At 40.0% G+C, this 19951-nt stretch overlaps 41 non-coding genes across 41 annotated transcripts; 19 read left to right on the top strand and 22 right to left on the bottom strand.

Annotated features, from left to right (window-relative positions):
* The first annotated feature begins 343 nt into the window (after positions 1 to 343).
* On the top strand, positions 344 to 425 carry Trnas-cga. Its single transcript has one exon. It is a non-coding gene; the product is annotated as a tRNA-Ser (tRNA).
* Positions 426 to 1057: 632 nt separating this feature from the next.
* On the bottom strand, positions 1058 to 1133 carry Trnar-ccu. Its single transcript has one exon. It is a non-coding gene; the product is annotated as a tRNA-Arg (tRNA).
* A 506-nt stretch (positions 1134 to 1639) lies between these two features.
* On the bottom strand, positions 1640 to 1712 carry Trnak-uuu. The gene has a single exon. It is a non-coding gene; the product is annotated as a tRNA-Lys (tRNA).
* Positions 1713 to 2123: 411 nt separating this feature from the next.
* Trnas-uga lies at positions 2124 to 2205 on the bottom strand. Its single transcript has one exon. It is a non-coding gene; the product is annotated as a tRNA-Ser (tRNA).
* Positions 2206 to 2671: 466 nt separating this feature from the next.
* Trnai-aau lies at positions 2672 to 2745 on the top strand. The gene has a single exon. It is a non-coding gene; the product is annotated as a tRNA-Ile (tRNA).
* A 77-nt stretch (positions 2746 to 2822) lies between these two features.
* On the top strand, positions 2823 to 2904 carry Trnas-gga. Its single transcript has one exon. It is a non-coding gene; the product is annotated as a tRNA-Ser (tRNA).
* A 635-nt stretch (positions 2905 to 3539) lies between these two features.
* Trnar-ccu lies at positions 3540 to 3612 on the bottom strand. The gene has a single exon. It is a non-coding gene; the product is annotated as a tRNA-Arg (tRNA).
* A 506-nt stretch (positions 3613 to 4118) lies between these two features.
* Positions 4119 to 4191, bottom strand: Trnak-uuu. Its single transcript has one exon. It is a non-coding gene; the product is annotated as a tRNA-Lys (tRNA).
* A 411-nt stretch (positions 4192 to 4602) lies between these two features.
* Trnas-uga lies at positions 4603 to 4684 on the bottom strand. The gene has a single exon. It is a non-coding gene; the product is annotated as a tRNA-Ser (tRNA).
* Positions 4685 to 5150: 466 nt separating this feature from the next.
* On the top strand, positions 5151 to 5224 carry Trnai-aau. Its single transcript has one exon. It is a non-coding gene; the product is annotated as a tRNA-Ile (tRNA).
* A 79-nt stretch (positions 5225 to 5303) lies between these two features.
* On the top strand, positions 5304 to 5385 carry Trnas-cga. The gene has a single exon. It is a non-coding gene; the product is annotated as a tRNA-Ser (tRNA).
* A 635-nt stretch (positions 5386 to 6020) lies between these two features.
* Positions 6021 to 6093, bottom strand: Trnar-ccu. Its single transcript has one exon. It is a non-coding gene; the product is annotated as a tRNA-Arg (tRNA).
* A 506-nt stretch (positions 6094 to 6599) lies between these two features.
* Positions 6600 to 6672, bottom strand: Trnak-uuu. The gene has a single exon. It is a non-coding gene; the product is annotated as a tRNA-Lys (tRNA).
* Positions 6673 to 7083: 411 nt separating this feature from the next.
* Positions 7084 to 7165, bottom strand: Trnas-uga. The gene has a single exon. It is a non-coding gene; the product is annotated as a tRNA-Ser (tRNA).
* A 466-nt stretch (positions 7166 to 7631) lies between these two features.
* On the top strand, positions 7632 to 7705 carry Trnai-aau. Its single transcript has one exon. It is a non-coding gene; the product is annotated as a tRNA-Ile (tRNA).
* Positions 7706 to 7782: 77 nt separating this feature from the next.
* Trnas-gga lies at positions 7783 to 7864 on the top strand. The gene has a single exon. It is a non-coding gene; the product is annotated as a tRNA-Ser (tRNA).
* Positions 7865 to 8499: 635 nt separating this feature from the next.
* Trnar-ccu lies at positions 8500 to 8572 on the bottom strand. Its single transcript has one exon. It is a non-coding gene; the product is annotated as a tRNA-Arg (tRNA).
* A 506-nt stretch (positions 8573 to 9078) lies between these two features.
* Positions 9079 to 9151, bottom strand: Trnak-uuu. Its single transcript has one exon. It is a non-coding gene; the product is annotated as a tRNA-Lys (tRNA).
* A 411-nt stretch (positions 9152 to 9562) lies between these two features.
* Trnas-uga lies at positions 9563 to 9644 on the bottom strand. The gene has a single exon. It is a non-coding gene; the product is annotated as a tRNA-Ser (tRNA).
* Positions 9645 to 9762: 118 nt separating this feature from the next.
* Positions 9763 to 9846, top strand: Trnar-ucu. Its single transcript is given in 2 exon segments — positions 9763 to 9799; positions 9811 to 9846. It is a non-coding gene; the product is annotated as a tRNA-Arg (tRNA).
* Positions 9847 to 10110: 264 nt separating this feature from the next.
* Positions 10111 to 10184, top strand: Trnai-aau. The gene has a single exon. It is a non-coding gene; the product is annotated as a tRNA-Ile (tRNA).
* Positions 10185 to 10261: 77 nt separating this feature from the next.
* On the top strand, positions 10262 to 10343 carry Trnas-cga. Its single transcript has one exon. It is a non-coding gene; the product is annotated as a tRNA-Ser (tRNA).
* Positions 10344 to 10978: 635 nt separating this feature from the next.
* On the bottom strand, positions 10979 to 11051 carry Trnar-ccu. Its single transcript has one exon. It is a non-coding gene; the product is annotated as a tRNA-Arg (tRNA).
* A 990-nt stretch (positions 11052 to 12041) lies between these two features.
* Positions 12042 to 12123, bottom strand: Trnas-uga. Its single transcript has one exon. It is a non-coding gene; the product is annotated as a tRNA-Ser (tRNA).
* A 118-nt stretch (positions 12124 to 12241) lies between these two features.
* Trnar-ucu lies at positions 12242 to 12325 on the top strand. The gene is given in 2 exon segments: positions 12242 to 12278; positions 12290 to 12325. It is a non-coding gene; the product is annotated as a tRNA-Arg (tRNA).
* A 236-nt stretch (positions 12326 to 12561) lies between these two features.
* Positions 12562 to 12635, top strand: Trnai-aau. The gene has a single exon. It is a non-coding gene; the product is annotated as a tRNA-Ile (tRNA).
* A 77-nt stretch (positions 12636 to 12712) lies between these two features.
* Positions 12713 to 12794, top strand: Trnas-cga. Its single transcript has one exon. It is a non-coding gene; the product is annotated as a tRNA-Ser (tRNA).
* A 635-nt stretch (positions 12795 to 13429) lies between these two features.
* On the bottom strand, positions 13430 to 13502 carry Trnar-ccu. Its single transcript has one exon. It is a non-coding gene; the product is annotated as a tRNA-Arg (tRNA).
* Positions 13503 to 14008: 506 nt separating this feature from the next.
* On the bottom strand, positions 14009 to 14081 carry Trnak-uuu. The gene has a single exon. It is a non-coding gene; the product is annotated as a tRNA-Lys (tRNA).
* Positions 14082 to 14492: 411 nt separating this feature from the next.
* Trnas-uga lies at positions 14493 to 14574 on the bottom strand. Its single transcript has one exon. It is a non-coding gene; the product is annotated as a tRNA-Ser (tRNA).
* Positions 14575 to 15040: 466 nt separating this feature from the next.
* Positions 15041 to 15114, top strand: Trnai-aau. The gene has a single exon. It is a non-coding gene; the product is annotated as a tRNA-Ile (tRNA).
* Positions 15115 to 15191: 77 nt separating this feature from the next.
* On the top strand, positions 15192 to 15273 carry Trnas-cga. The gene has a single exon. It is a non-coding gene; the product is annotated as a tRNA-Ser (tRNA).
* A 635-nt stretch (positions 15274 to 15908) lies between these two features.
* On the bottom strand, positions 15909 to 15981 carry Trnar-ccu. Its single transcript has one exon. It is a non-coding gene; the product is annotated as a tRNA-Arg (tRNA).
* Positions 15982 to 16487: 506 nt separating this feature from the next.
* On the bottom strand, positions 16488 to 16560 carry Trnak-uuu. Its single transcript has one exon. It is a non-coding gene; the product is annotated as a tRNA-Lys (tRNA).
* A 411-nt stretch (positions 16561 to 16971) lies between these two features.
* Positions 16972 to 17053, bottom strand: Trnas-uga. The gene has a single exon. It is a non-coding gene; the product is annotated as a tRNA-Ser (tRNA).
* Positions 17054 to 17171: 118 nt separating this feature from the next.
* Trnar-ucu lies at positions 17172 to 17255 on the top strand. Its single transcript is given in 2 exon segments — positions 17172 to 17208; positions 17220 to 17255. It is a non-coding gene; the product is annotated as a tRNA-Arg (tRNA).
* A 264-nt stretch (positions 17256 to 17519) lies between these two features.
* On the top strand, positions 17520 to 17593 carry Trnai-aau. The gene has a single exon. It is a non-coding gene; the product is annotated as a tRNA-Ile (tRNA).
* Positions 17594 to 17670: 77 nt separating this feature from the next.
* Positions 17671 to 17752, top strand: Trnas-gga. Its single transcript has one exon. It is a non-coding gene; the product is annotated as a tRNA-Ser (tRNA).
* Positions 17753 to 18387: 635 nt separating this feature from the next.
* Trnar-ccu lies at positions 18388 to 18460 on the bottom strand. The gene has a single exon. It is a non-coding gene; the product is annotated as a tRNA-Arg (tRNA).
* Positions 18461 to 19451: 991 nt separating this feature from the next.
* Positions 19452 to 19533, bottom strand: Trnas-uga. Its single transcript has one exon. It is a non-coding gene; the product is annotated as a tRNA-Ser (tRNA).
* Positions 19534 to 19651: 118 nt separating this feature from the next.
* Trnar-ucu lies at positions 19652 to 19735 on the top strand. Its single transcript is given in 2 exon segments — positions 19652 to 19688; positions 19700 to 19735. It is a non-coding gene; the product is annotated as a tRNA-Arg (tRNA).
* The last annotated feature ends 216 nt before the right edge of the window (positions 19736 to 19951 follow it).

The following is a 19951-nucleotide window of genomic DNA, read 5'->3' as shown; positions in this document are numbered from 1 at the left end:
TGATAAAACTACAAATATATCTCGAACACTCAATGAATATCACTGGCTTGCATTGCCTTCACAGTGACGATTGAAATTGGCTGCTGATATAGCCTTGCTTGGTAGATACCTTAAATCATTCTCTCTAAAGACACACAGAGTATACCTAACTGATGATGAATGAACCTTTTATTAATATATCAAGAATTTATTGGCCTGTTAGCTCAGTTGGTTAGAGCGCCGTGCTAATAACGCGGAGGTCATGAGTTCGATCCTCTTACGTGCCACTATAATTCTTTCATTAAATATTTTCCACTCTAAAAAGGTACTGATAGATTCGAAATATTTTGCTAAAATAGTGAATGCAGATATGGCCGAGTGGTTAAGGCGACTGACTCGAAATCAGTTTCCATCTTGGAGCGTAGGTTCGAATCCTACTATCTGCGTTTTGTGCCATTTTATTGGTAAATGTAACTACACCACATTTGATCAAGTGACGCCAGAAGTTATTTCTAGTCATTTTTTGGGAGAACATCCAAGTTTAAAATCAGTAGGGGAGTACACAGTGAGAGAAGAACGAAAGGTCTTTAGGTCTTTAGCATATGTGATGGCCCTGGACAAGACAAGACAAACTAAGCAACGGGGTGACCCTGGATAAGGCATGCTCTCAACAATGGTCCGTACGAGTGGTAAGAACAGTCAGGTCCATCGAAGTCGAGGTCTGTGATCGTAGGCCAGGTTTAGATAGTTTCTAAAAGTAGATGAGAGACAACAAGTACACGTTGCCGAGAATGCACCTTACCATCATGACCAGCGTCTTGAATTCAGCGCGTTGTTGCTCCAGGAACCAGTGAAGACGGCAGAGAAGGATGAGAGAGTCAGAGTTCACCTGTAAAACAGCAGAATAAGTTCCGCTGCCAAGTAATTGTCACTGGCAAAGGTTTCCAAGTTTAAGCATGCCATTTCAGCGATTTCCCAACACTTGGACCAATGAAAATTTTTGCTTGAAAACAGTAAAACAAAAGACAAGTAATTGCCAATTTAACGACGATTTTCGATAATTATAGTTTCGGTTGCTCGCACCCTCTGGCGAGACTCGAACTCGCAATCCCCGGCTTAGGAGGCCGGTGCCTTATCCATTAGGCCACAAAGGCTGAGTTATGTTGAATCTCCTATTCGAGGAATGACGTTATATTGCAAAGCTTTTACCTAGAAGATAGCCAAACGTCCCATGTTGTATAAACATACAGCGATTACCGTCTGTGGACATCGTCTCAATCTTGAAAACCATGTTTTTTGAATAATCTTAACTACAAACTCTATTTACAGCTTTCGAGTTCTATAACTGGACATACATTTACTATTGCAATTAGTTGTATCAAATATCAAGGCTTTCTACTCTCACAATGAGGGATACTCTTTCTCACTATCTCATTTCATTATTTGTGTATGTTCCACGACCTATATCCGAATGTACTTCCTTTTGGTTCGCACTTTCTCTACATCGTAGGAATTAACGTAAAGAAACACCATGAGAACTCGTGTTGTCGTCTATGAACATCTATGAATTCTGCCCATAATGGTGAATGATTTCAAACGATATTAACTTGATAATAAATGGTGGAAAACCAACAATACTAACTAAAATCAAAAGACTAGCCGCCCGATAAGGGACTTGAACCCTTGACCTCAGGATTAAAAGTCCCGCGCTCTACCGTCTGAGCTAACCGGGCTTTATAATTGGTATTGCAATAGTTTTCCGTTCGAGTTCATTTTTAAATTTTACGATTGCTTATAGATCTTTTACGGACGGAAGTACGGACGTTTTTCTATTCTTCGTAAACAAAATGGGTACACATTCTTTCATCCTATAATTTGGCTCTGACTACATTTTGTGTTTGTAAACTACACTCAAAGACCGCCATAATGCATTTCGGCACTGGTTCTGAAAAATAGACACGTTTCTGGAAACGCCAAGTAACAGGTCATGGCTCCACGGTTCCGAGATAGATCCCGGGACCTAGGATACCCATGACTGCACAGTTAATATTTGTAATCATGCGTAAATTTGAGATACTAGTAAACGATTGAAAATGAGTTGTTCCACTAGAAAATACTAGCATGTGAAACAAATGGCAATTCACCGCAGTTGGTAGGGTTCGAACCTACGCCCTAAGAGAGGAATAGATTTCAAGTCTATCGCCTTAACCACTCGGCCACAACTGCCCCGATTTTTCAGACAATCTAGTAATAATATTTATTGGTTCACCAATATTTCCGTTTGACCTTACTGAAGAGCAGGTTAAATGAGAGATGCAAAATCCTAGCACTTTCTTTAAATGTAGGTCGTGTGGCGTAATGGATAAGGCGTCGGACTTCTATGAAAGTAGTTATCCGAAAATTGCGGGTTCGAGTCCCGCCACGATTAATAGCATATGACGAAACTATTAGTTCATGATGAGTAGTAGTTAACCACAAACCATGGGGAATCATGTCAGATCAATAAAACTACAAATATATCTCGAACACTCAATGAATATCACTGGCTTGCATTGCCTTCACAGTGACGATTGAAATTGGCTGCTGATATAGCCTTGCTTGGTAGATACCTTAAATCATTCTCTCTAAAGACACACAGAGTATACCTAACTGATGATGAATGAACCTTTTATTAATATATTAAGAATTTATTGGCCTGTTAGCTCAGTTGGTTAGAGCGCCGTGCTAATAACGCGGAGGTCATGAGTTCGATCCTCTTACGGGCCACTATAATTCTTTCATTAAATATTTTCCACTCTAAAAAGGTACTGATAGATACGAAATATTTTGCTAAAATAGTGAATGCAGATATGGCCGAGTGGTTAAGGCGACTGACTGGAAATTAGTTTCCATCTTGGAGCGTAGGTTCGAATCCTACTCTCTGCGTTTTGTGGCATTTTATTGGTAAATGTAACTACACAACATTTGATCAAGTGACGCCAGAAGTTATTTCTAGTCATTTTTTGGGAGAACATCCAAGTTTAAAATCAGTAGGGGAGTACACAGTGAGAGAAGAACGAAAGGTCTTTAGGTCTTTAGCATATGTGATGGCCCTGGACAAGACAAGACAAACTAAGCAACGGGGTGACCCTGGATAAGGCATGCTCTCAACAATGGTCCGTACGAGTGGTAAGAACAGTCAGGTCCATCGAAGTCGAGGTCTGTGATCGTAGGCCAGGTTTAGATAGTTTCTAAAAGTAGATGAGAGACAACAAGTACACGTTGCCGAGAATGCACCTTACCATCATGACCAGCGTCTTGAATTCAGCGCGTTGTTGCTCCAGGAACCAGTGAAGACGGCAGAGAAGGATGAGAGAGTCAGAGTTCACCTGTAAAACAGCAGAATAAGTTCCGCTGCCAAGTAATTGTCACTGGCAAAGGTTTCCAAGTTTAAGCATGCCATTTCAGCGATTTCCCAACACTTGGACCAATGAAAATTTTTGCTTGAAAACAGTAAAACAAAAGACAAGTAATTGCCAATTTAACGACGATTTTCGATAATTATAGTTTCGGTTGCTCGCTACCTCTGGCGAGACTCGAACTCGCAATCCCCGGCTTAGGAGGCCGGTGCCTTATGCATTAGGCCACAAAGGCTGAGTTATGTTGAATCTCCTATTCGAGGAATGACGTTATATTGCAAAGCTTTTTCCTAGAAGATAGCCAAACGTCCCATGTTATATAAACATACAGCGATTACCGTCTGTGGACATCGTCTCAATCTTGAAAACCATGTTTTTTGAATAATCTTAACTACAAACTCTATTTACAGCTTTCGAGTTCTATAACTGGACATACATTTACTATTGCAATTAGTTGTATCAAATATCAAGGCTTTCTACTCTCACAATGAGGGATACTCTTTCTCACTATCTCATTTCATTATTTGTGTATGTTCCACGACCTATATCCGAATGTACTTCCTTTTGGTTCGCACTTTCTCTACATCGTAGGAATTAACGTAAAGAAACACCATGAGAACTCGTGTTGTCGTCTATGAACATCTATGAATTCTGCCCATAATGGTGAATGATTTCAAACGATATTAACTTGATAATAAATGGTGGAAAACCAACAATACTAACTAAAATCAGAAGACTAGCCGCCCGATAAGGGACTTGAACCCTTGACCTCAGGATTAAAAGTCCCGCGCTCTACCGTCTGAGCTAACCGGGCTAAATAATTGGTATTGCAATAGTTTTCCGTTCGAGTTCATTTTTAAATTTTACGATTGCTTATAGATCTTTTACGGACGGAAGTACGGACGTTTTTCTATTCTTCGTAAACAAAATGGGTACACATTCTTTCATCCTATAATTTGTCTCTGACTACATTTTGTGTTTGTAAACTACACTCAAAGACCGCCATAATGCATTTCGGCACTGGTTCTGAAAAATAGACACGTTTCTGGAAACGCCAAGTAACAGGTCATGGCTCCACGGTTCCGAGATAGATCCCGGGACCTAGGATACCCATGACTGCACAGTTAATATTTGTAATCATGCGTAAATTTGAGATACTAGTAAACGATTGAAAATGAGTTGTTCCACTAGAAAATACTAGCATGTGAAACAAATGGCAATTCACCGCAGTTGGTAGGGTTCGAACCTACGCCCTCAGAGAGGAACAGATTTCAAGTCTATCGCCTTAACCACTCGGCCACAACTGCCCCGATTTTTCAGACAATCTAGTGATAATATTTATTGGTTCACTAATATTTCCATTTGACCTTACTGAAGAGCAGGTTAAATGAGAGATGCAAAATCCTAGCACTTTCTTTAAGTGTAGGTCGTGTGGCCTAATGGATAAGGCGTCGGACTTCTATGAAAGTAGTTATCCGAAAATTGAGGGTTTGAGTCCCGCCACGATTAATAGCATATGACGAAACTATTAGTTCATGATGAGTAGTAGTTAACCACAAACCATGGGGAATCATGTCAGATCAATAAAACTACAAATATATCTCGAACACTCAATGAATATCACTGGCTTGCATTGCCTTCACAGTGACGATTGAAATTGGCTGCTGATATAGCCTTGCTTGGTAGATACCTTAAATCATTCTCTCTAAAGACACACAGAGTATACCTAACTGATGATGAATGAACCTTTTATTAATATATTAAGAATTTATTGGCCTGTTAGCTCAGTTGGTTAGAGCGCCGTGCTAATAACGCGGAGGTCATGAGTTCGATCCTCTTACGGGCCACTATAATTCTTTCATTACATATTTTCCACTCTTAAAAAAGGTACTGATATATTCGAAATATTTTGCTAAACTAGTGAATGCAGATATGGCCGAGTGGTTAAGGCGACTGACTCGAAATCAGTTTCCATCTTGGAGCGTAGGTTCGAATCCTACTATCTGCGTTTTGTGCCATTTTATTGGTAAATGTAACTACACCACATTTGATCAAGTGACGCCAGAAGTTATTTCTAGTCATTTTTTGGGAGAACATCCAAGTTTAAAATCAGTAGGGGAGTACACAGTGAGAGAAGAACGAAAGGTCTTTAGGTCTTTAGCATATGTGATGGCCCTGGACAAGACAAGACAAACTAAGCAACGGGGTGACCCTGGATAAGGCATGCTCTCAACAATGGTCCGTACGAGTGGTAAGAACAGTCAGGTCCATCGAAGTCGAGGTCTGTGATCGTAGGCCAGGTTTAGATAGTTTCTAAAAGTAGATGAGAGACAACAAGTACACGTTGCCGAGAATGCACCTTACCATCATGACCAGCGTCTTGAATTCAGCGCGTTGTTGCTCCAGGAACCAGTGAAGACGGCAGAGAAGGATGAGAGAGTCAGAGTTCACCTGTAAAACAGCAGAATAAGTTCCGCTGCCAAGTAATTGTCACTGGCAAAGGTTTCCAAGTTTAAGCATGCCATTTCAGCGATTTCCCAACACTTGGACCAATGAAAATGTTTGCTTGAAAACAGTAAAACAAAAGACAAGTAATTGCCAATTTAACGACGATTTTCGATAATTATAGTTTCGGTTGCTCGCTACCTCTGGCGAGACTCGAACTCGCAATCGCCGGCTTAGGAGGCCGGTGCCTTATCCATTAGGCCACAAAGGCTGAGTTATGTTGAATCTCCTATTCGAGGAATGACGTTATATTGCAAAGCTTTTTCCTAGAAGATAGCCAAACGTCCCATGTTATATAAACATACAGCGATTACCGTCTGTGGACATCGTCTCAATCTTGAAAACCATGTTTTTTGAATAATCTTAACTACAAACTCTATTTACAGCTTTCGAGTTCTATAACTGGACATACATTTACTATTGCAATTAGTTGTATCAAATATCAAGGCTTTCTACTCTCACAATGAGGGATACTCTTTCTCACTATCTCATTTCATTATTTGTGTATGTTCCACGACCTATATCCGAATGTACTTCCTTTTGGTTCGCACTTTCTCTACATCGTAGGAATTAACGTAAAGAAACACCATGAGAACTCGTGTTGTCGTCTATGAACATCTATGAATTCTGCCCATAATGGTGAATGATTTCAAACGATATTAACTTGATAATAAATGGTGGAAAACCAACAATACTAACTAAAATCAAAAGACTAGCCGCCCGATAAGGGACTTGAACCCTTGACCTCAGGATTAAAAGTCCCGCGCTCTACCGTCTGAGCTAACCGGGCTTTATAATTGGTATTGCAATAGTTTTCCGTTCGAGTTCATTTTTAAATTTTACGATTGCTTATAGATCTTTTACGGACGGAAGTACGGACGTTTTTCTATTCTTCGTAAACAAAATGGGTACACATTCTTTCATCCTATAATTTGGCTCTGACTACATTTTGTGTTTGTAAACTACACTCAAAGACCGCCATAATGCATTTCGGCACTGGTTCTGAAAAATAGACACGTTTCTGGAAACGCCAAGTAACAGGTCATGGCTCCACGGTTCCGAGATAGATCCCGGGACCTAGGATACCCATGACTGCACAGTTAATATTTGTAATCATGCGTAAATTTGAGATACTAGTAAACGATTGAAAATGAGTTGTTCCACTAGAAAATACTAGCATGTGAAACAAATGGCAATTCACCGCAGTTGGTAGGGTTCGAACCTACGCCCTCAGAGAGGAATAGATTTCAAGTCTATCGCCTTAACCACTCGGCCACAACTGCCCCGATTTTTCAGACAATCTAGTAATAATATTTATTGGTTCACCAATATTTCCGTTTGACCTTACTGAAGAGCAGGTTAAATGAGAGATGCAAAATCCTAGCACTTTCTTTAAATGTAGGTCGTGTGGCGTAATGGATAAGGCGTCGGACTTCTATGAAAGTAGTTATCCGAAAATTGCGGGTTCGAGTCCCGCCACGATTAATAGCATATGACGAAACTATTAGTTCATGATGAGTAGTAGTTAACCACAAACCATGCGGAATCATGTCAGATCAATAAAACTACAAATATATCTCGAACACTCAATGAATATCACTGGCTTGCATTGCCTTCACAGTGACGATTGAAATTGGCTGCTGATATAGCCTTGCTTGGTAGATACCTTAAATCATTCTCTCTAAAGACACACAGAGTATACCTAACTGATGATGAATGAACCTTTTATTAATATATTAATAATTTATTGGCCTGTTAGCTCAGTTGGTTAGAGCGCCGTGCTAATAACGCGGAGGTCATGAGTTCGATCCTCTTACGGGCCACTATAATTCTTTCATTAAATATTTTCCACTCTAAAAAGGTACTGATAGATACGAAATATTTTGCTAAAATAGTAAATGCAGATATGGCCGAGTGGTTAAGGCGACTGACTGGAAATCAGTTTCCATCTTGGAGCGTAGGTTCGAATCCTACTCTCTGCGTTTTGTGGCATTTTATTGGTAAATGTAACTACACAACATTTGATCAAGTGACGCCAGAAGTTATTTCTAGTCATTTTTTGGGAGAACATCCAAGTTTAAAATCAGTAGGGGAGTACACAGTGAGAGAAGAACGAAAGGTCTTTAGGTCTTTAGCATATGTGATGGCCCTGGACAAGACAAGACAAACTAAGCAACGGGGTGACCCTGGATAAGGCATGCTCTCAACAATGGTCCGTACGAGTGGTAAGAACAGTCAGGTCCATCGAAGTCGAGGTCTGTGATCGTAGGCCAGGTTTAGATAGTTTCTAAAAGTAGATGAGAGACAACAAGTACACGTTGCCGAGAATGCACCTTACCATCATGACCAGCGTCTTGAATTCAGCGCGTTGTTGCTCCAGGAACCAGTGAAGACGGCAGAGAAGGATGAGAGAGTCAGAGTTCACCTGTAAAACAGCAGAATAAGTTCCGCTGCCAAGTAATTGTCACTGGCAAAGGTTTCCAAGTTTAAGCATGCCATTTCAGCGATTTCCCAACACTTGGACCAATGAAAATTTTTGCTTGAAAACAGTAAAACAAAAGACAAGTAATTGCCAATTTAACGACGATTTTCGATAATTATAGTTTCGGTTGCTCGCTACCTCTGGCGAGACTCGAACTCGCAATCCCCGGCTTAGGAGGCCGGTGCCTTATGCATTAGGCCACAAAGGCTGAGTTATGTTGAATCTCCTATTCGAGGAATGACGTTATATTGCAAAGCTTTTTCCTAGAAGATAGCCAAACGTCCCATGTTATATAAACATACAGCGATTACCGTCTGTGGACATCGTCTCAATCTTGAAAACCATGTTTTTTGAATAATCTTAACTACAAACTCTATTTACAGCTTTCGAGTTCTATAACTGGACATACATTTACTATTGCAATTAGTTGTATCAAATATCAAGGCTTTCTACTCTCACAATGAGGGATACTCTTTCTCACTATCTCATTTCATTATTTGTGTATGTTCCACGACCTATATCCGAATGTACTTCCTTTTGGTTCGCACTTTCTCTACATCGTAGGAATTAACGTAAAGAAACACCATGAGAACTCGTGTTGTCGTCTATGAACATCTATGAATTCTGCCCATAATGGTGAATGATTTCAAACGATATTAACTTGATAATAAATGGTGGAAAACCAACAATACTAACTAAAATCAAAAGACTAGCCGCCCGATAAGGGACTTGAACCCTTGACCTCAGGATTAAAAGTCCCGCGCTCTACCGTCTGAGCTAACCGGGCTTAATAATTTGTATTGCAATAGTTTTCCGTTCGAGTTCATTTTTAAATTTTACGATTGCTTATAGATCTTTTACGGACGGAAGTACGGACGTTTTTCTATTCTTCGTAAACAAAATGGGTACACATTCTTTCATCCTATAATTTGTCTCTGACTACATTTTGTGTTTGTAAACTACACTCAAAGACCGCCATAATGCATTTCGGCACTGGTTCTGAAAAATAGACACGTTTCTGGAAACGCCAAGTAACAGGTCATGGCTCCACGGTTCCGAGATAGATCCCGGGACCTAGGATACCCATGACTGCACAGTTAATATTTGTAATCATGCGTAAATTTGAGATACTAGTAAACGATTGAAAATGAGTTGTTCCACTAGAAAATACTAGCATGTGAAACAAATGGCAATTCACCGCAGTTGGTAGGGTTCGAACCTACGCCCTCAGAGAGGAACAGATTTCAAATCTATCGCCTTAACCACTCGGCCACAACTACCCCGATTTTTCAGACAATCTAGTAATAATATTTATTGGTTCACCAATATTTCCGTTTGACCTTACTGAAGAGCAGGTTAAATGAGAGATGCAAAATCCTAGCAATTTCTTTAAGTGTAGGTCGTGTGGCCTAATGGATAAGGCGTCGGACTTCTATGAAAGTAGTTATCCGAAAATTGCGGGTTCGAGTCCCGCCACGATTAATAGCATATGACGAAACTATTAGTTCATGATGAGTAGTAGTTAACCACAAACCATGGGGAATCATGTCAGATCAATAAAACTACAAATATATCTCGAACACTCAATGAATATCACTGGCTTGCATTGCCTTCACAGTGACGATTGAAATTGGCTGCTGATATAGCCTTGCTTGGTAGATACCTTAAATCATTCTCTCTAAAGACACACAGAGTATACCTAACTGATGATGAATGAACCTTTTATTAATATATTAATAATTTATTGGCCTGTTAGCTCAGTTGGTTAGAGCGCCGTGCTAATAACGCGGAGGTCATGAGTTCGATCCTCTTACGGGCCACTATAATTCTTTCATTAAATATTTTCCACTCTAAAAAGATACTGATAGATTCGAAATATTTTGCTAAAATAGTGAATGCAGATATGGCCGAGTGGTTAAGGTGACTGACTCGAAATCAGTTTCCATCTTGGAGCGTAGGTTCGAATCCTACTATCTGCGTTTTGTGGCATTTTATTGGTAAATGTAACTACACAACATTTGATCAAGTGACGCCAGAAGTTATTTCTAGTCATTTTTTGGGAGAACATCCAAGTTTAAAATCAGTAGGGGAGTACACAGTGAGAGAAGAACGAAAGGTCTTTAGGTCTTTAGCATATGTGATGGCCCTGGACAAGACAAGACAAACTAAGCAACGGGGTGACCCTGGATAAGGCATGCTCTCAACAATGGTCCGTACGAGTGGTAAGAACAGTCAGGTCCATCGAAGTCGAGGTCTGTGATCGTAGGCCAGGTTTAGATAGTTTCTAAAAGTAGATGAGAGACAACAAGTACACGTTGCCGAGAATGCACCTTACCATCATGACCAGCGTCTTGAATTCAGCGCGTTGTTGCTCCAGGAACCAGTGAAGACGGCAGAGAAGGATGAGAGAGTCAGAGTTCACCTGTAAAACAGCAGAATAAGTTCCGCTGCCAAGTAATTGTCACTGGCAAAGGTTTCCAAGTTTAAGCATGCCATTTCAGCGATTTCCCAACACTTGGACCAATGAAAATTTTTGCTTGAAAACAGTAAAACAAAAGACAAGTAATTGCCAATTTAACGACGATTTTCGATAATTATAGTTTCGGTTGCTCGCTACCTCTGGCGAGACTCGAACTCGCAATCCCCGGCTTAGGAGGCCGGTGCCTTATGCATTAGGCCACAAAGGCTGAGTTATGTTGAATCTCCTATTCGAGGAATGACGTTATATTGCAAAGCTTTTTCCTAGAAGATAGCCAAACGTCCCATGTTATATAAACATATAGCGATTACCGTCTGTGGACATCGTCTCAATCTTGAAAACCATGTTTTTTGAATAATCTTAACTACAAACTCTATTTACAGCTTTCGAGTTCTATAACTGGACATACATTTACTATTGCAATTAGTTGTATCAAATATCAAGGCTTTCTACTCTCACAATGAGGGATACTCTTTCTCACTATCTCATTTCATTATTTGTGTATGTTCCACGACCTATATCCGAATGTACTTCCTTTTGGTTCGCACTTTCTCTACATCGTAGGAATTAACGTAAAGAAACACCATGAGAACTCGTGTTGTCGTCTATGAACATCTATGAATTCTGCCCATAATGGTGAATGATTTCAAACGATATTAACTTGATAATAAATGGTGGAAAACCAACAATACTAACTAAAATCAAAAGACTAGCAGCCCGATAATGGACTTGAACCCTTGACCTCAGGATTAAAAGTCCCGCGCTTTACCGTCTGAGCTAACCGGGCTTAATAATTGGTATTGCAATAGTTTTCCGTTCGAGTTCATTTTTAAATTTTACGATTGCTTATAGATCTTTTACGGACGGAAGTACGGACGTTTTTCTATTCTTCGTAAACAAAATGGGTACACATTCTTTCATCCTATAATTTGTCTCTGACTACATTTTGTGTTTGTAAACTACACTCAAAGACCGCCATAATGCATTTCGGCACTGGTTCTGAAAAATAGACACGTTTCTGGAAACGCCAAGTAACAGGTCATGGCTCCACGGTTCCGAGATAGATCCCGGGACCTAGGATACCCATGACTGCACAGTTAATATTTGTAATCATGCGTAAATTTGAGATACTAGTAAACGATTGAAAATGAGTTGTTCCACTAGAAAATACTAGCATGTGAAACAAATGGCAATTCACCGCAGTTGGTATGGTTCGAACCTACGCCCTCAGAGAGGAACAGATTTCAAGTCTATCGCCTTAACCACTCGGCCACAACTGCCCCGATTTTTCAGACAATCTAGTAATAATATTTATTGGTTCACCAATATTTCCGTTTGATCTTACTGAAGAGCAGGTTAAATGAGAGATGCAAAATCCTAGCACTTTCTTTAAGTGTAGGTCGTGTGGCCTAATGGATAAGGCGTCGGACTTCTATGAAAGTAGTTATCCGAAAATTGCGGGTTCGAGTCCCGCCACGATTAATAGCATATGACGAAACTATTAGTTCATGATGAGTAGTAGTTAACCACAAACCATGGGGAATCATGTCAGATCAATAAAACTACAAATATATTATGTCGCCTTCACAGTGACGATTGAAATTGGCTGCTGATATAGCCTTGCTTGGTAGATACCTTAAATCATTCTCTCTAAAGACACACAGAGTATACCTAACTGATGATGAATGAACCTTTTATTAATATATTAAGAATTTATTGGCCTGTTAGCTCAGTTGGTTAGAGCGCCGTGCTAATAACGCGGAGGTCATGAGTTCGATCCTCTTACGGGCCACTATAATTCTTTCATTAAATATTTTCCACTCTAAAAAGGTACTGATAGATTCGAAATATTTTGCTAAAATAGTGAATGCAGATATGGCCGAGTGGTTAAGGCGACTGACTCGAAATCAGTTTCCATCTTGGAGCGTAGGTTCGAATCCTACTATCTGCGTTTTGTGGCATTTTATTGGTAAATGTAACTACACAACATTTGATCAAGTGACGCCAGAAGTTATTTCTAGTCATTTTTTGGGAGAACATCCAAGTTTAAAATCAGTAGGGGAGTACACAGTGAGAGAAGAACGAAAGGTCTTTAGGTCTTTAGCATATGTGATGGCCCTGGACAAGACAAGACAAACTAAGCAACGGGGTGACCCTGGATAAGGCATGCTCTCAACAATGGTCCGTACGAGTGGTAAGAACAGTCAGGTCCATCGAAGTCGAGGTCTGTGATCGTAGGCCAGGTTTAGATAGTTTCTAAAAGTAGATGAGAGACAACAAGTACACGTTGCCGAGAATGCACCTTACCATCATGACCAGCGTCTTGAATTCAGCGCGTTGTTGCTCCAGGAACCAGTGAAGACGGCAGAGAAGGATGAGAGAGTCAGAGTTCACCTGTAAAACAGCAGAATAAGTTCCGCTGCCAAGTAATTGTCACTGGCAAAGGTTTCCAAGTTTAAGCATGCCATTTCAGCGATTTCCCAACACTTGGACCAATGAAAATTTTTGCTTGAAAACAGTAAAACAAAAGACAAGTAATTGCCAATTTAACGACGATTTTCGATAATTATAGTTTCGGTTGCTCGCTACCTCTGGCGAGACTCGAACTCGCAATCCCCGGCTTAGGAGGCCGGTGCCTTATGCATTAGGCCACAAAGGCTGAGTTATGTTGAATCTCCTATTCGAGGAATGACGTTATATTGCAAAGCTTTTTCCTAGAAGATAGCCAAACGTCCCATGTTATATAAACATACAGCGATTACCGTCTGTGGACATCGTCTCAATCTTGAAAACCATGTTTTTTGAATAATCTTAACTACAAACTCTATTTACAGCTTTCGAGTTCTATAACTGGACATACATTTACTATTGCAATTAGTTGTATCAAATATCAAGGCTTTCTACTCTCACAATGAGGGATACTCTTTCTCACTATCTCATTTCATTATTTGTGTATGTTCCACGACCTATATCCGAATGTACTTCCTTTTGGTTCGCACTTTCTCTACATCGTAGGAATTAACGTAAAGAAACACCATGAGAACTCGTGTTGTCGTCTATGAACATCTATGAATTCTGCCCATAATGGTGAATGATTTCAAACGATATTAACTTGATAATAAATGGTGGAAAACCAACAATACTAACTAAAATCAAAAGACTAGCCGCCCGATAAGGGACTTGAACCCTTGACCTCAGGATTAAAAGTCCCGCGCTCTACCGTCTGAGCTAACCGGGCTTTATAATTGGTATTGCAATAGTTTTCCGTTCGAGTTCATTTTTAAATTTTACGATTGCTTATAGATCTTTTACGGACGGAAGTACGGACGTTTTTCTATTCTTCGTAAACAAAATGGGTACACATTCTTTCATCCTATAATTTGGCTCTGACTACATTTTGTGTTTGTAAACTACACTCAAAGACCGCCATAATGCATTTCGGCACTGGTTCTGAAAAATAGACACGTTTCTGGAAACGCCAAGTAACAGGTCATGGCTCCACGGTTCCGAGATAGATCCCGGGACCTAGGATACCCATGACTGCACAGTTAATATTTGTAATCATGCGTAAATTTGAGATACTAGTAAACGATTGAAAATGAGTTGTTCCACTAGAAAATACTAGCATGTGAAACAAATGGCAATTCACCGCAGTTGGTAGGGTTCAAACCTACGCCCTCAGAGAGGAATAGATTTCAAGTCTATCGCCTTAACCACTCGGCCACAACTGCCCCGATTTTTCAGACAATCTAGTAATAATATTTATTGGTTCACCAATATTTCCGTTTGACCTTACTGAAGAGCAGGTTAAATGAGAGATGCAAAATCCTAGCACTTTCTTTAAGTGTAGGTCGTGTGGCGTAATGGATAAGGCGTCGGACTTCTATGAAAGTAGTTATCCGAAAATTGCGGGTTCGAGTCCCGCCACGATTAATAGCATATGACGAAACTATTAGTTCATGATGAGTAGTAGTTAACCACAAACCATGGGGAATCATGTTAGATCAATAAAACTACAAATATATCTCGAACACTCAATGAATATCACTGGCTTGCATTGCCTTCACAGTGACGATTGAAAGTGGCTGCTGATATAGCCTTGCTTGGTAGATACCTTAAATCATTCTCTCTAAAGACACACAGAGTATACCTAACTGATGATGAATCAACCTTTTATTAATATATTAAGAATTTATTGGCCTGTTAGCTCAGTTGGTTAGAGCGCCGTGCTAATAACGCGGAGGTCATGAGTTCGATCCTCTTACGGGCCACTATAATTCTTTCATTAAATATTTTCCACTCTAAAAAGGTACTGATAGATACGAAATATTTTGCTAAAATAGTGAATGCAGATATGGCCGAGTGGTTAAAGCGACTGACTCGAAATCAGTTTCCATCTTGGAGCGTAGGTTCGAATCCTACTATCTGCGTTTTGTGGCATTTTATTGGTAAATGTAACTACACAACATTTGATCAAGTGACGCCAGAAGTTATTTCTAGTCATTTTTTGGGAGAACATCCAAGTTTAAAATCAGTAGGGGAGTACACAGTGAGAGAAGAACGAAAGGTCTTTAGGTCTTTAGCATATGTGATGGCCCTGGACAAGACAAGACAAACTAAGCAACGGGGTGACCCTGGATAAGGCATGCTCTCAACAATGGTCCGTACGAGTGGTAAGAACAGTCAGGTCCATCGAAGTCGAGGTCTGTGATCGTAGGCCAGGTTTAGATAGTTTCTAAAAGTAGATGAGAGACAACAAGTACACGTTGCCGAGAATGCACCTTACCATCATGACCAGCGTCTTGAATTCAGCGCGTTGTTGCTCCAGGAACCAGTGAAGACGGCAGAGAAGGATGAGAGAGTCAGAGTTCACCTGTAAAACAGCAGAATAAGTTCCGCTGCCAAGTAATTGTCACTGGCAAAGGTTTCCAAGTTTAAGCATGCCATTTCAGCGATTTCCCAACACTTGGACCAATGAAAATTTTTGCTTGAAAACAGTAAAACAAAAGACAAGTAATTGCCAATTTAACGACGATTTTCGATAATTATAGTTTCGGTTGCTCGCTACCTCTGGCGAGACTCGAACTCGCAATCCCCGGCTTAGGAGGCCGGTGCCTTATGCATTAGGCCACAAAGGCTGAGTTATGTTGAATCTCCTATTCGAGGAATGACGTTATATTGCAAAGCTTTTTCCTAGAAGATAGCCAAACGTCCCATGTTATATAAACATACAGCGATTACCGTCTGTGGACATCGTCTCAATCTTGAAAACCATGTTTTTTGAATAATCTTAACTACAAACTCTATTTACAGCTTTCGAGTTCTATAACTGGACATACATTTACTATTGCAATTAGTTGTATCAAATATCAAGGCTTTCTACTCTCACAATGAGGGATACTCTTTCTCACTATCTCATTTCATTATTTGTGTATGTTCCACGACCTATATCCGAATGTACTTCCTTTTGGTTCGCACTTTCTCTACATCGTAGGAATTAACGTAAAGAAACACCATGAGAACTCGTGTTGTCGTCTATGAACATCTATGAATTCTGCCCATAATGGTGAATGATTTCAAACGATATTAACTTGATAATAAATGGTGGAAAACCAACAATACTAACTAAAATCAAAAGACTAGCCGCCCGATAAGGGACTTGAACCCTTGACCTCAGGATTAAAAGTCCCGCGCTCTACCGTCTGAGCTAACCGGGCTTTATAATTGGTATTGCAATAGTTTTCCGTTCGAGTTCATTTTTAAATTTTACGATTGCTTATAGATCTTTTACGGACGGAAGTACGGACGTTTTTCTATTCTTCGTAAACAAAATGGGTACACATTCTTTCATCCTATAATTTGGCTCTGACTACATTTTGTGTTTGTAAACTACACTCAAAGACCGCCATAATGCATTTCGGCACTGGTTCTGAAAAATAGACACGTTTCTGGAAACGCCAAGTAACAGGTCATGGCTCCACGGTTCCGAGATAGATCCCGGGACCTAGGATACCCATGACTGCACAGTTAATATTTGTAATCATGCGTAAATTTGAGATACTAGTAAACGATTGAAAATGAGTTGTTCCACTAGAAAATACTAGCATGTGAAACAAATGGCAATTCACCGCAGTTGGTAGGGTTCGAACCTACGCCCTAAGAGAGGAATAGATTTCAAGTCTATCGCCTTAACCACTCGGCCACAACTGCCCCGATTTTTCAGACAATCTAGTAATAATATTTATTGGTTCACCAATATTTCCGTTTGACCTTACTGAAGAGCAGGTTAAATGAGAGATGCAAAATCCTAGCACTTTCTTTAAGTGTAGGTCGTGTGGCCTAATGGATAAGGCGTCGGACTTCTATGAAAGTAGTTATCCGAAAATTGCGGGTTCGAGTCCCGCCACGATTAATAGCATATGACGAAACTATTAGTTCATGATGAGTAGTAGTTAACCACAAACCATGGGGAATCATGTCAGATCAATAAAACTACAAATATATCTCGAACACTCAATGAATATCACTGGCTTGCATTGCCTTCACAGTGACGATTGAAATTGGCTGCTGATATAGCCTTGCTTGGTAGATACCTTAAATCATTCTCTCTAAAGACACACAGAGTATACCTAACTGATGATGAATGAACCTTTTATTAATATATTAAGAATTTATTGGCCTGTTAGCTCAGTTGGTTAGAGCGCCGTGCTAATAACGCGGAGGTCATGAGTTCGATCCTCTTACGGGCCACTATAATTCTTTCATTAAATATTTTCCACTCTAAAAAGGTACTGATAGATACGAAATATTTTGCTAAAATAGTGAATGCAGATATGGCCGAGTGGTTAAGGCGACTGACTGGAAATCAGTTTCCATCTTGGAGCGTAGGTTCGAATCCTACTATCTGCGTTTTGTGGCATTTTATTGGTAAATGTAACTACACAACATTTGATCAAGTGACGCCAGAAGTTATTTCTAGTCATTTTTTGGGAGAACATCCAAGTTTAAAATCAGTAGGGGAGTACACAGTGAGAGAAGAACGAAAGGTCTTTAGGTCTTTAGCATATGTGATGGCCCTGGACAAGACAAGACAAACTAAGCAACGGGGTGACCCTGGATAAGGCATGCTCTCAACAATGGTCCGTACGAGTGGTAAGAACAGTCAGGTCCATCGAAGTCGAGGTCTGTGATCGTAGGCCAGGTTTAGATAGTTTCTAAAAGTAGATGAGAGACAACAAGTACACGTTGCCGAGAATGCACCTTACCATCATGACCAGCGTCTTGAATTCAGCGCGTTGTTGCTCCAGGAACCAATGAAGACGGCAGAGAAGGATGAGAGAGTCAGAGTTCACCTGTAAAACAGCAGAATAAGTTCCGCTGCCAAGTAATTGTCACTGGCAAAGGTTTCCAAGTTTAAGCATGCCATTTCAGCGATTTCCCAACACTTGGACCAATGAAAATGTTTGCTTGAAAACAGTAAAACAAAAGACAAGTAATTGCCAATTTAACGACGATTTTCGATAATTATAGTTTCGGTTGCTCGCTACCTCTGGCGAGACTCGAACTCGCAATCCCCGGCTTAGGAGGCCGGTGCCTTATCCATTAGGCCACAAAGGCTGAGTTATGTTGAATCTCCTATTCGAGGAATGACGTTATATTGCAAAGCTTTTTCCTAGAAGATAGCCAAACGTCCCATGTTATATAAACATACAGCGATTACCGTCTGTGGACATCGTCTCAATCTTGAAAACCATGTTTTTTTGAATAATCTTAACTACAAACTCTATTTACAGCTTTCGAGTTCTATAACTGGACATACATTTACTATTGCAATTAGTTGTATCAAATATCAAGGCTTTCTACTCTCACAATGAGGGATACTCTTTCTCACTATCTCATTTCATTATTTGTGTATGTTCCACGACCTATATCCGAATGTACTTCCTTTTGGTTCGCACTTTCTCTACATCGTAGGAATTAACGTAAAGAAACACCATGAGAACTCGTGTTGTCGTCTATGAACATCTATGAATTCTGCCCATAATGGTGAATGATTTCAAACGATATTAACTTGATAATAAATGGTGGAAAACCAACAATACTAACTAAAATCAAAAGACTAGCAGCCCGATAATGGACTTGAACCCTTGACCTCAGGATTAAAAGTCCCGCGCTTTACCGTCTGAGCTAACCGGGCTTAATAATTGGTATTGCAATAGTTTTCCGTTCGAGTTCATTTTTAAATTTTACGATTGCTTATAGATCTTTTACGGACGGAAGTACGGACGTTTTTCTATTCTTCGTAAACAAAATGGGTACACATTCTTTCATCCTATAATTTGTCTCTGACTACATTTTGTGTTTGTAAACTACACTCAAAGACCGCCATAATGCATTTCGGCACTGGTTCTGAAAAATAGACACGTTTCTGGAAACGCCAAGTAACAGGTCATGGCTCCACGGTTCCGAGATAGATCCCGGGACCTAGGATACCCATGACTGCACAGTTAATATTTGTAATCATGCGTAAATTTGAGATACTAGTAAACGATTGAAAATGAGTTGTTCCACTAGAAAATACTAGCATGTGAAACAAATGGCAATTCACCGCAGTTGGTATGGTTCGAACCTACGCCCTCAGAGAGGAACAGATTTCAAGTCTATCGCCTTAACCACTCGGCCACAACTGCCCCGATTTTTCAGACAATCTAGTAATAATATTTATTGGTTCACCAATATTTCCGTTTGATCTTACTGAAGAGCAGGTTAAATGAGAGATGCAAAATCCTAGCACTTTCTTTAAATGTAGGTCGTGTGGCCTAATGGATAAGGCGTCGGACTTCTATGAAAGTAGTTATCCGAAAATTGCGGGTTCGAGTCCCGCCACGATTAATAGCATATGACGAAACTATTAGTTCATGATGAGTAGTAGTTAACCACAAACCATGGGGAATCATGTCAGATCAATAAAACTACAAATATATTATGTCGCCTTCACAGTGACGATTGAAATTGGCTGCTGATATAGCCTTGCTTGGTAGATACCTTAAATCATTCTCTCTAAAGACACACAGAGTATACCTAACTGATGATGAATGAACCTTTTAT

The sequence above is a fragment of the Daphnia pulicaria genome, chromosome 6, assembly GCF_021234035.1.
Source record: "Daphnia pulicaria isolate SC F1-1A chromosome 6, SC_F0-13Bv2, whole genome shotgun sequence".
Classification (NCBI taxonomy): Eukaryota; Metazoa; Arthropoda; class Branchiopoda; order Diplostraca; family Daphniidae; genus Daphnia; species Daphnia pulicaria.
This window is presented reverse-complemented; position numbering and strand designations above follow the sequence as displayed.